Raw genomic sequence first — 12,727 nt, forward strand, 5'->3', positions numbered from 1 at the left:
AGTTGCAGTTCCAGTCTTCTTACAGCAATTCATCAAACATGTCCATGTTCTAGGGGATATAGGGCTAGTTCAGAATTTCACACACACACAGAGAGACAAAGAGAGAGAGAGAGAGAGCTGACACACGGTGGAAAATTACAAGCTGCACTCCCTTCTGTGCGTATTACATTCTTGTCAGATAACGCATAGTAGCATGAGCCTGGCAGAATAAAGTTATGCACCCAAAGTAGGAATTAAGAAAACTCATTAGGGAGGGAAGCTTTTATTGGATTAAGATTTTTGTATGATGAAGCCCACAATACTTGACTTGACTCTAAGGCATTCACTATGTTCGGCTGGTCTGTGACCGAAATAAATAAATTTCATTTCATTTCACTATGTTCTTGCACATTGAGAACATAGTAAGGGTATAGAGATGGAGAGGAGAAGCAACACATTTTGGGGGGGAGGAAAGGATGTTCCCCCTGAAAAAAGCATGTACCACTGATGCAAGAACTGGTTTCATTCTATGGCTATTGAAATCAACAAACAAAAAATTAGTACTGTTTTCTAGTAATGTCTTACACATTGACAACCCACATGTTTAGATCCAGGTATTTAAAAACATGCCCTCCTACCAATAAAGGTGCATTGTTTATCAGCGGGGTTCTTTTTTGCTTTGCTTGCTGGGCTACTTAAAAAAATCAGTGAAAAATACAGTGGTTCCCTTTTCCTCCTTAAAAGGCCTCATTCTTCCCAATGGGTTTTAAAAATAATTTTATCTCCAGCCAAACAGCAAAAGGCCACAGATGAAGGTATGCTTAAGAAATATCCTTAATTAAACTGTTCTCTGAATGTGAGTCAGATTAAATTTTGGAATATAATAATATTTTTACATTTTTCCTCTTGGAAATATATATCTCCATGCTTAAATTATTATTTCTTTCAAAAATCACTGTCATTTTGAGAAATTAGCCTTACTTACTGTGCTTTTTACATTGGAAAGGAACGCTGATGGATGCATCACCAGCAAGTATCCCAGGGTGTCTCTCATTAAGCGCTGGAATTCACATCAGAGCAGATAAAAGGATTAAAGTGCTTAGATTCATGACCCCCTTCCTTACTTTTAACTAACCGAACATTAAATATTTAATGATTCTTCGAAAGCTTGAGATTTCTATATAGTTTTTTTTAAAGAACATGGCTGTATTTTAATATCGTTGTGCGCTACCCCCCATCTCTGAGTGGTGAGAGATCTCCAGGGGTCCCTGGGCTTACCCAGGGATTTGGTTTCCTTGGAAAGAGGGTTAATGGAGTCTGTAGTGTCTTTATGAAATATGGTTTATTTATTTACACACATTCCAACCTGAACTTAAGATAGAGGGTTCAAAGCATCAGCAGTCCAATAGATTTTGCTTTTCCATCAGGCTTACAGGAGCTGTGGTGCAGTCTCTGCTTGTCTCCAGTTTCCAGTCTTTCTTCAGACCCAACTAAAAACACAAGCCTCTCTTTTGGCCCCAGAAGGCGGGGGGCTCTCCTAAAGAGTTTCAATAACAACAGGTGCTTTAAAGGGTGCCTACTCAGAACCCCCCTCCCCCCTATGAATCATATTGGATCCTTCCCTTCCCAGCCCTGGGAGAAAACAAGAAATCTCTTTAATGCAAAGTGAAGACACAAGTTAGTCAGTTTCACCTTAAAGCAAAGGCACAGGCTTGCAAGTTTAACTGTACAAAGCACAGTTGGTCAGTTTCACCTTTAAAAAAGCCTGAGTTGAGAAGGGTTTCCTTCCTGGAGGATTAACTGAGATATTACTGTACTAAGTTTGATGTGTGAACCTCAAGACAGCCTGAATCCTACACCCGGGGAGTGGGGGGAGGCAGAAAATTCTGCAAGCTACATGAATTATTTTGGTCGTGGCAGCCTGCTTATGGAAGAGAAATTTGCTTGGTGGCTGTACTGTTTTCTTTCTTCTTTTTTTTAAGCACTTAAGAACCATCCTGTTCTTCAGGCTTCAATCTATGTTATCTGGGTCATTTCACAGGAGTAGGATACCTGCGTATTTTGCTCCATAACTTTCTTTCTAGGAGGGCTAGGGACTTAGCCTGCAATCCAATACATGTCTACTCAGAGGTAAGTGTGTATTGGATTGCAATTCTCTTTATTAAAACAGAAAGCTCATAATCTAGGTCATCTGCTGGGGGCACCATTGAAGGCATTTGTGGATGCCATAGCACCCATGGGTACTGGGTCGGTGACCCCAACTTATACATAGAAGGAAAATTAGATCAATATGTTTTGCCTGAAATCCTAGCATTTTCTACTGTTCAATCATTGTAATATAGAACTTGTATGAGGAAGCAAAACGTTACATGAAACCATCTCCTGTATCCTCCTCTTTTATTGCTTTAAATTAGAAGTGATGTATTAAAGTAATTAATGCAAAGTAGCAACTTTTTTTGCTTATTGTAAGGATCGTTGACATCCATTTTTGATCTGCCCTGCTTTGCAGAACATAAGCTGATCATCAGGAGGTTACTACCTCCTGCCTGGTGCCTATTCTCAAGACTAAGCATTCCACAGAACTTAAATGCAAACACCTAAACTCCACTCTTAAATCACACAAAGCTATTATTTCCAGGGATCTGTCATATACATAATTCATTCTGTGGGTGCCAATGTTGCCAGAGAGGGGGGAGAGAATCACATTTTACCTGCATTCAGTTACTATTTATTTATTTTTCTCACTGGGAAAATGAAATTATTTCCTCACAGCTAATACATATATTGAAACTATGAGTGCTCTATGTAACAGATTTGCCACTTCTGTACAGACAGAAATCCAAACTACAGTGATGGTAAATGTGTTATTGCATTTAAGTGCAAGTGTTTTAAAAATGCAAATAGCATCCTGTGGGGGTAGTTGATCATTATTGGGACTGCAAGTGTGGAGGATGAATTTAACCCTTTCCTCCTTTGCTACGATCCTGTGAGAAATCCCTCTTCCAAAGTCACTATTTGCTCTACAGAGAAATCCCCCATTAGCACAAATATTTCTCAAGACCACAACAGAGGAGGAAATCTTCTTTAAGAACACCAGTAAGCAGGACAACTATATCTGTTTTATTTGTCTTTATTACATGATTACGTTGTTGTAACATGCACTGGAACCTTACAATGAATCACAGGTAAGAAATCATATAAAATAAAAAATCTCTCCATGTTGCAATGACCTGCCATTGCATCACATGACTTTCCTCCAAAAAAATGATTCTTTGAAGGCTGCAACACTGCAAACACGTTATATAGCCCTTTCTTTTATTTTCCAAGTAGCGAACATGAGTGCAATTATTGCCTGTAGCAAGGCCATCCCACCCTACAGCGCTCTGCTGGCATTGATGTTATGCTAAGAAAACATGTTTGCTTTTTAATAATCTTGAATAATTTGGACAGCTGCCCTAACAGAAACCAATGCTCTCATCTTGGCAGATGTGAGGTTGGAGCAGCCACCTTTAATCATTCTTGCCAAAACTGCTCAGGATATCACTTGATTGACAAAGAAATAAAGGTCAAATAACATATTCAAGTTTTGGATGTTGAAGCACCTTTTCATAAAGGAAGACTAAAGAGGTTGGAACTTTTTGTGGGGAGGGGAGAAGAACTGGCAGGAGGTTTAGGACAGATAAAAGGAAGTATTTCTTCTCTCAATACTGGCTTATATTGGTCAGGAACCTATGTCCCTCAGATGTTGTTGGACTCCATTGCCCATCAGCCCCAGCCAGTATGGTCAATGGTATGATGGAAGCTGTAGTCCAACAACAACTGGAGGGCCACAAATTCCCCATCCCTGGCTTAGATGGTTTTACAACAGGATTAGAGAAATTAATGAAGGAAAGGTTTATTAACCATGATAGGCAAATAGTGGTAGTTACATGCAACCTTTGTGTTCAGCAGCAAAATACATTTGATTAACAGATTGGTATGGGGTGGAGGTGGAAACAAACAATCTCCATCATGGCGATTATGAGAGTTCATGCTTGTGAACTTTCTGGACTCAACAGGATGAAGGCAGAATGCTGAACTGTGGACTTTGGTGATAATAAGGCTGTTATTGTCAAGGTGGAAGACATGCCTTTTATTTGATGTGCAAAGTCATATACCTTTATTCATGCTGGGCTTCTGAGTCTGTGCTATTGGCTCTGTTCAGTCTTGTCTTGTCTTCCTTTCATAACCTGTTACTCCTTTGTGAAGTCTTCCTATCTCCTGAAGTTATAATCCTTGGAGTCCCCACTTCCTTGAGTGATTCTAACTGAGGGCAAGATTCTATGGATACTAGTCCATTGCATGGCCCATTCTGAGCAACAATCTCAGGACTGAAGCATGATTCTTCATGAAGACTTAAGTGTCAAGTCTAGGACTTAATACATAATAATGTATTATTAATTTACATTATTGATCACATTTGTATTGTGCCTCTTAAACAAAAAGGTTCATGAGCTGGTTTGCAACTTTAAAAAAAACACAGATCACAGTAAGCCAGTTAAAACACATAATAAGTAAAACAATTACAAGAGAAATCAAATAGTCAGTTGACTCAAATCATGTTAGAAACAGAAGGTGGAGGAGAAACCAGCACTTATTTTAGGTTGTTTCTGAAGGACATCAAAGAGGGAGCCTGACACATGGAGAGGACTAGGGCATTGCAGAGATGAGGCATCATAACCCAAATGTCCTTGTTCCTCATTACCACCTCACTTCAGAGAAGGCATGTACTGTAAGCAATTATTGCTGAAAGCCTATTTAGAATCCTAATCGTTAATAACTTTCATTATTCACTGATTGATTTTAGTTTGCTTTTTAGGAGGAAAGGACCATAGCTCAGTGGCACAGCACATGTTTTGCATGCAAAAGGTTCCAGGTTAAATGCTCATTATAATCAGGTAGAGCTGGATAAGGCTCCTGTCTGAAACCCTGGAGAGTTGCTGCCAATCAGTGTAGTAGGCCAATATTGAGATAGATGGATCAATGGTCTGACTCAGTATAAAGTGTAACACAGCTTCTTATGTTTGATACCACATCTAATTTGTGCTAGGCCTTGGCAGTGGCTTTTGGAATCACCATGAGATAATTGATGGCAGCAAAATATTGGTTCCACTTCACTATACAGCATGTATGGGGGGGGAGCTCCTCAATTTTTTTCTGTGTGTGGTAATCACAACTGGTATTCATCTTCCTTTTCTCTCCCTTTTGCCAATAGTTTCTCAGATGTTCAAAATTTGGTCCTATGACTCCTCCATGTCATCAGGGATAATACCTGTCTAAAAATTTTCATCACTGGCCAGTCTCTTCTAGTAATTCCTGGGACTTTATAGTGAACTCTGGAATATTGTCTAAGAATAGAGATAATCTCGGTGGAACATCACCCCTATTCATAGTAAACAAATGTTACAGGCAACTTTTGCTTTGGCATGAGGAAACTATGATGCAATCTAGTAGCTTCACTTGAAGAATATCAGACAACATGGGGAATTTCAGTACTGCCTGACAACGCTTCCTTTGAGGCTTGCAAACCTGGGGCAAAGAAATTAAAAAATGATCATATTCTTGGGAGAGGGAAGAACTTAATCAAACATTTTGACATGTTTGCTTATACAAAATACAACAGAAGTGGTGCAAAAGGCCCATCTAATTGCTATAGAACTCAGCTTTGGGGCAGAAATGACATAATAAAAATAGCACATCATGAATCTGATGCACAAGTTATATCCAGAATGAAAGTATTTATGAAATTGAACACATATTCCTTGTACAATAAAGCAAGCTTCTGAAATCAATGGTGTAGTCATTCCTGTCATTTCACAAGGGATTTGCACAGTAAAATGTTATGTGATATCATAAAACCACCAACAAAGTAAGATATGGGAAGAAAACTATTCTCTCTGCATTCAAGTATATCATCTCATGTAATCCAGACAATTTGCCAAATGACTTTTTCCATATGTAGCTTCTTGATTTTGATTTTTTTTGAGGGTACAAAATGACAATTAGAGGAAGAGGAAAAGAAAAAGACATATGTTGAGATATGCCCTACATTCATAAGCATTTGGCAGGAGTACAGTAGGAGTTTTGAGAAACAAATGGTATTTGGAAGTAAATGCATCATACCCCTGCTAGTCCAAGCTGTTAGAGTTGCTTATATCAATGAATGGATCCAGAATGGTTCTAATTGGGCACCATGATGCCCAGAAATGGTTGTAGTGCCTATCTTTGCATCTTCTTAAGGCCATCTTGACATATGCAACAGAATGAGGTGGTAGCATGCTAAGGTGGTAGATGCACCACTGCAAAGAACAGGTTCTGGGGGTGGCAGTGCCATTACACCCCTACTATGTGCAAATGGGATCTCAAATTTTTCTACCCTATATGTATGGGTAAAGAAATTGGGGAAATCATTTCCCCAAATTTCTCCAAGGAAAGGGAAACTCTCCAACAGCTTCTCAGGGCTGAGACTCACTACTAGCAATGTTAATTGTGTTAACAGCCTGGTCACCCTTTTGCATCTTCCACAATGACCCAGACCTAGTATCATTCCACTGCATTGTCAAATGGATGGGGGGAGGAATGCTGGCTAGCACACTCACACACTCTCTCTCACACACAAACACACACACACACACACACACACAGAGAATATACAGAGAAATGTCCACAAAGTGTTTTTTCTATGAGAGTGAGGAAAAGAAATAAATTTTCTCAGAAAAAAGTCTTGAGAAATTTCAGCTCAGCTCTGCTATGAATAGGAAAACAGCCTCATAAGATAATGATTGGGCTTGAACCCTTCTTCCAAATGTGAAGCTTTGTGTTTTTTCCAAGTGTTTTTGACATGGGGAACATTAAAGGTAGTTAATTCTCCTACCTCATTCTTCTTCAGACCCAGCCTTATACTCCTAAGAACCTGACATCAGACACACTGCAAACCAGTGTTCAAAATATATAAGAGAAAGTTTGAACTGGCTTTGCAAAACTGTTTCATCTATATCATCTTCCTGCTGGGTAAACTCTCACCCCTTTATCATGATAACTTCATATCAAAATCAGTAGAAATATAACCATCACACATGTTACCTCAGAATATAAGTGGGATGTCCCAATGGGTCATTCCTAATATACCAGCAGAATTGCCCTGTTGAAGCCCTGAGTCTTTCTGACAAAGTTTCTCTACAGTACATTGTCAACACACTGCTTTGGGGGAGCAGCCTTCAAGCTTTTAGAACAGTTTTCCCTATCCTGTCAATGACCATGAGTCTCTCATAGAATCATAAAATGGTAGAGTTGGCAGAGGCCCATAAGGCCATCAAGTCCAACCCCCTGCTCAATGCAGGAATCCAGCTTCAAGCATACCCAACAGGTGGCTGTCCAGCTGTTGTCTCCAGTGTAGGAGAATGCTTCCAGTGTAGGAGAGCCCACCACCTCCCTAGCTAATTGGTACCATTGTCGTACCACTCAAACAGTCAGGAAGTTTTTCTTGATGTTCAATCAAAATCTGGCTTCCTGTAACTTGAGCCCATTATTCTGTAATGTAGCAGTGGCTCTTAGGGTGTTGCAGGTGGGGTTCCATGGCTCTCTCAGCTTCCCAACACCACAGGTCACTGCCACAGACCAGGAGGGGGAGGGGGAGGTGCAGGGAGCTTGGAACAATGCAGTGACAGAGCCAATCTGACACTCTTGTTGCCACATGCTGCAACAAACCAACCTCCCTGAACCTTGTCCCTCTTAGTTAGTGGCAGTGTTGGGAAGCCAAGAGAGCACCTACCTGACCCACTGGCTGCTGCTGATATAATGTTATCAGTGGGGAGAAGAGAATAATTTTAAGTAGCCCATATGAACAGAGCTAGTGCCATTAAACTATTCTGGATTTAGTGAAATACGTCACAGGTCTTTTCAGAAATGCTCTCTGCTAGCCAAATAAAGGGGGAACTTTGGCTGTCCTGGCTGTCTCTCTCAAAGTGGGTTCAAGGCATCAGATGGATGGATGCAAACTCCCGTTAGCCTATACCAGGCTTCCCCAACAAAATGCCCTTCAGATGTTTTGAACAACTCTCATCCTCCCTGATTGCTGTCTGAAGCTGATGGGATTTGTAACCCAACAACATCTGAAGAACCACATGTTCACCACCTCAATCTAAATATTGACCACAACTTAAATATGGTGAGTCTCGGGCTTGCACATCCCCACTCTTCCTCCTTCATATTTTAGATTGTTTAAACCACAATTTCTCACAACATACAACCTCGGAGCACATTGCTTTATTCTAACTCTAGTTATTCTGGTTTGTCAACTAACTAGAGTCAAACTATGGTTCCCCATGTTTGCACAGGAAATTCTGGTTAGTTAAAACTGAAAGGAAAAGTGTTCACTCTCCTCCTCTCATCTGTGAAGGAGGTTAAAAATGGGGAGAGATGCATGCAAGCCCAAGGTTTGCAGCAGGCTGTTCTTGATATATATTTTTTTTAAAAATATTTGATTGTTTTATGTAAAAATATAAATATTTAGAGTACGGTATGGTTATATGTAGGTGTTTAGAGTACAATATGGTTATTAGTTTGTACTATGGTGAAATGCCTCAGTTTTAAATGAAACATGAGGTAAATCTAGATAGGCCTCAGACGTCTGTGAAGGTTACAATGTATTGGAGTTTGACTGCTAACAGAAGCTTGGATATAGTTGCTAAGGAGGGAAATACCTTTGGCAGTTAGCAGTATGGAAAGTGAATGTCCTGGGCATTTTATTTATACTGATTATTGGAATGGACTAATCTGATTGGCATTTGAGACTGAAAATTCTCTATTTTAGTGCAAATTTCTTCAAATAAACACATTTTGTAGGCAGTTTTGACAAAGTTACACATTTTTGCAAGCCATTTCTCATCATTTCATGCCTTTTTGCATGTTATTTTCACTCATGTATTCATTTTTATGCACACTTTCCCCTAATATATGCATTTTTGTAAATGGTGTTTAGTTGGCAAACTACATTCTAAAATTCTAATAAATGCAAATTTCAAAGGATGGCTGTGTTTTGGTTTTTGTATTGCTTCAGAAATTGCAAATTTGATAAATTCTGCTTGAAATGCAAACTGAATCAAAATTCTCACCCATCCCTACACTCACTAGATATGAGAAAAGTCTACCAGTAATCTCTTCCCAGCTGCCTCAGGGTCTAATCTCCGGAGCTCCTGAACTTTGGGTAAAACCTGTACTGGAACTGCTCCAGACTATGTTAAACAGGAACATGCAAAACACAGACTCAGTTAAGGATATAGTAGAATTCCACCCAATTCAGATTTGATACCAAATTTTCCATTAATTTGCTTATTCTTTATCATTGCGTATCAGATTTTTATGTAGTGATTTTCCACAACTATTTTTGGACTTTTTTTAAAAATCCGCCTCTGAAATATTGAGATTAAGAGCAATAAATTTATCAGTATTTCCTTTCAAAATATCAATATTTACTTTAAAAACATTGATAATAATATCAACATTTTTGTGAGGGGGAAAACAGATCAGTAAAAGCAGCAGCTAGTGGACAAAGAACAAACTCAAATCAATACTGGACTGTTAGGTTGATGGAATCCTTTTGAACTGGCACTGGCCAATGCATCCTATCCCTAGACTTGATTCCCTTAAGATTACACCAACCTGCACCAGGAGGATCAAGACAACACAGAGAGGAGAATCTCAGATTTCTGCTTAAACATATGCTATTTAGATTGGCACTTTTTTCTGTGGCAGGTCATCTACAGTTTTCCCAGGCGCTAGAGGGAAGGAATGGAAGAACAAGTGATCTCACTGTTTTCTCCTCTTTTGCTGCTGGAGTTTCAGAGCCCTTAATAGCAAGTGGATGGACTTTCAAGCAGCCCCACATCAGAACAGTAGCAGTGCAGTCAACTGGTCTCAAATTAATGACTATTATCTGTCAGATTAAAAGGAAGTTCTCCCATGCCAACTCCTAAATCTGAGATTAAAACTTCAAAGAAAAAGAAATCATGTGTCAGATGAGCAGCCATTTCATTATCTGGCTGAAAGAATGTTATTTCATTCCAGCTGTAAAATAGCATTTAATTATGTTGGCATGGATATCATAACTAGAAATATTATTAGGCTATGCACAAGCCAAATGCTGGCACAGTATTTCTGTAGGGTAAGTAATCCTTATAAATAGTATGAATTCAATTCATGAAGGAAAACAAAAGCTTTTGAACCAACAAATGTTCCCAAAAAATGCTATCCCATATATTCTTCCCCTTCCCTGTATGGAAAAGTGAGAGGAATGAAAGAAGTGGGAAGTGGGTTTGTTTAATCTATTTTTAAAAGCCTATTATCATTATCATTATTATTATTATTATTATTGATGATGATGATGATGATGAATGGGCTCCTTCTGTTCAAGGATGGGACTGAGATATAGCAGAGATTCCCACTAGCAGAAGAGAAGATGCTATTTTTGCCCCCTCCTCCTGCACTGCTGTTCATGCTGTCCGACAGGATCCCACAAACCGCTGGAGCAGATTTTCAGGGGGCAAACTGGCTGCAACGGGATGGGACAATAACTGAAAGTCACCTCCCCTCTTCCACTGGTGGGCATATCACATTATCAGAATACCAGCAGGAACAAATTGGAGCCACTGAGTTTAATGGGACTTGCTCCCAAGTAAGAAAGTGAGTATAAGATGACAGCTGGAGTGAGCTGTTCAGGGAGGCTGTGGGATGCCTCTCCTCTACCTACCTGAAAACTGCAGCTTTTCTTTTGGGCCGCTTTGAAACAGGATATCCTTTGTTGTGTCTTGTACTGACCTAGGTGAACCACTTGGTTCTTTCCAGTGCTTGTAGTGACATAACCCTGTTAGTCTAAAATTGCGGTGGGGAACAGTTTTCAGCCCTTTTTCATACCCTTCTAGGCAACCTTCTGGAGGCCACATGGCAATGATGGGCAGGGCGAGAAGCAAAAGTGGGTGGAGCATCACATTTTAATTTTACCTTTGTACAGTAAGCTTTTTTCCTACACACACCACTCTTTATCCTCCATTCAGACAACCAAGAAACATTAGGTCAGCTCAGTGGCCTGGAGAGAAGAGGTATAGCCAGAGGGAGTCCCAAAGGCCAGGTAGAAAATTCTGGGGGGCTGCATTTGGCCTCTGGACCTAAGGCTCCCATCCCTGAAACATCAGTCACTCTGATTAACTTTTCATATTTGCTATTTGTAAAAGCCAACTGGGAAAATTCTTACAAATCTTGAGTCTTCACGATACCTTAGGTGATGTGAGATTGAGTTTCTGTCTGTGTTACCCACAGAATCATTACGGTAGAAATGTTATTTTTCCTAATTCTTCCTGGTCTTCCCTTAGTTGCCAAATCCTTGGGTGTCAAAGATGGAGGGATTACAGCTAATAATTTAAAATTCACTTTTTGATGCTCTTCTTAAGATGAGGAAAAAAAAGAGTATTGCTCATAGCAGGCTTCTTTGTTAGAGCATTTGACACTGTCAGTCAAAGCAGCTATCATCTTATTTCCTTCTCTTGTGTTATTATGTATGGAATTCTTAACTGGATACATACATAGTTCCATTATCATGATCACTGACAAGAAGCAATTGCCAAGCAAACAAGAAGGTTATGAAATTAGAGGAATACCATATGTGAGTATCTCCCATTAAGTGTTGGCAGCCACAGGGCCTAAATCGGGGTAATGAGAGTATAAATCCATAGCGTACGCATGTAACCAAAATGGGAGACAAGTACTAAAGGCACTCCACTGTTGGCAACCTTTATACAAACACTGCTGGGTTCCTTCCAGCAATCACACTTACATGTGGCTAAGAACCAATAGGTGGTTTAATAGGGCAGTTAAAACAAGGAAGCTTGCAGCCATCTAGGGAGTGGCACACAATAATTGCATTTTAAAATGTAATAATTCAAGCCTTTAAACAGGCTTCAGTGGTTGCCAGTTCAGCGGTATATCAGGCTCTTCTGTTGCAGGGTTTTCTTAGCTCAGTTTGTGCAACAACCCCAGAACTACATTAGTTTTGTGATCCTGATAATTCCCCTTCAGGCATTTAAAAAGAATATGTGAGGCCTAAAACTCTGTAGGAAGAATGATGTGTGTGTGCATGTACAACCCTGATGATGCAGGGTTCTTGATCATAAGGAGTATTTTAACCGTGTTCTACTGAATGCAGTTTGAAGCCCTCTTCAGACATCATGCTCAACTCAAAATGAATGGGAGAACAGCCAGAATGCACAGCAATGTCTGAGGCGGGGCTTGCATGCATGCCCCTCCTCCTTTAAGACCTGCACACATTATTTTAAACACCTGAAGAAGGCTACAGTGATCTTACATTCCAGCTCCCTGAATGTCCTGGTGTTTGTTTATTTTTGGCATTTATTAGGGGTGTGCCTAGGTTCTTTGTGCATGAGGGTGATTCAATCAATCAATCAAATATTTTTTTTCTGTTAACTAGCCATTGAAATCAGGGTGATTAGGAGAAGATTCTTATGTTTCTAAAAAAGATATTGCCATTAACAAAGTGTCTCAAGTTGGATCAGGAGCTCTCTAAGCTTCTGAGTTGCTCTGTGATATTAAAAATATGTGAAGAGCAAGAAGAGTTACATGGCTCTGGGCTGGAGCTATAGGTACAGCTCCACAGTCCCACTCTACCCGTGTTCCCTTTTTAGGTGATAATGCCTCAAAA

Source organism: Rhineura floridana, chromosome 7 (assembly GCF_030035675.1).
Source record: "Rhineura floridana isolate rRhiFlo1 chromosome 7, rRhiFlo1.hap2, whole genome shotgun sequence".
NCBI classification, from domain to species: Eukaryota; Metazoa; Chordata; class Lepidosauria; order Squamata; family Rhineuridae; genus Rhineura; species Rhineura floridana.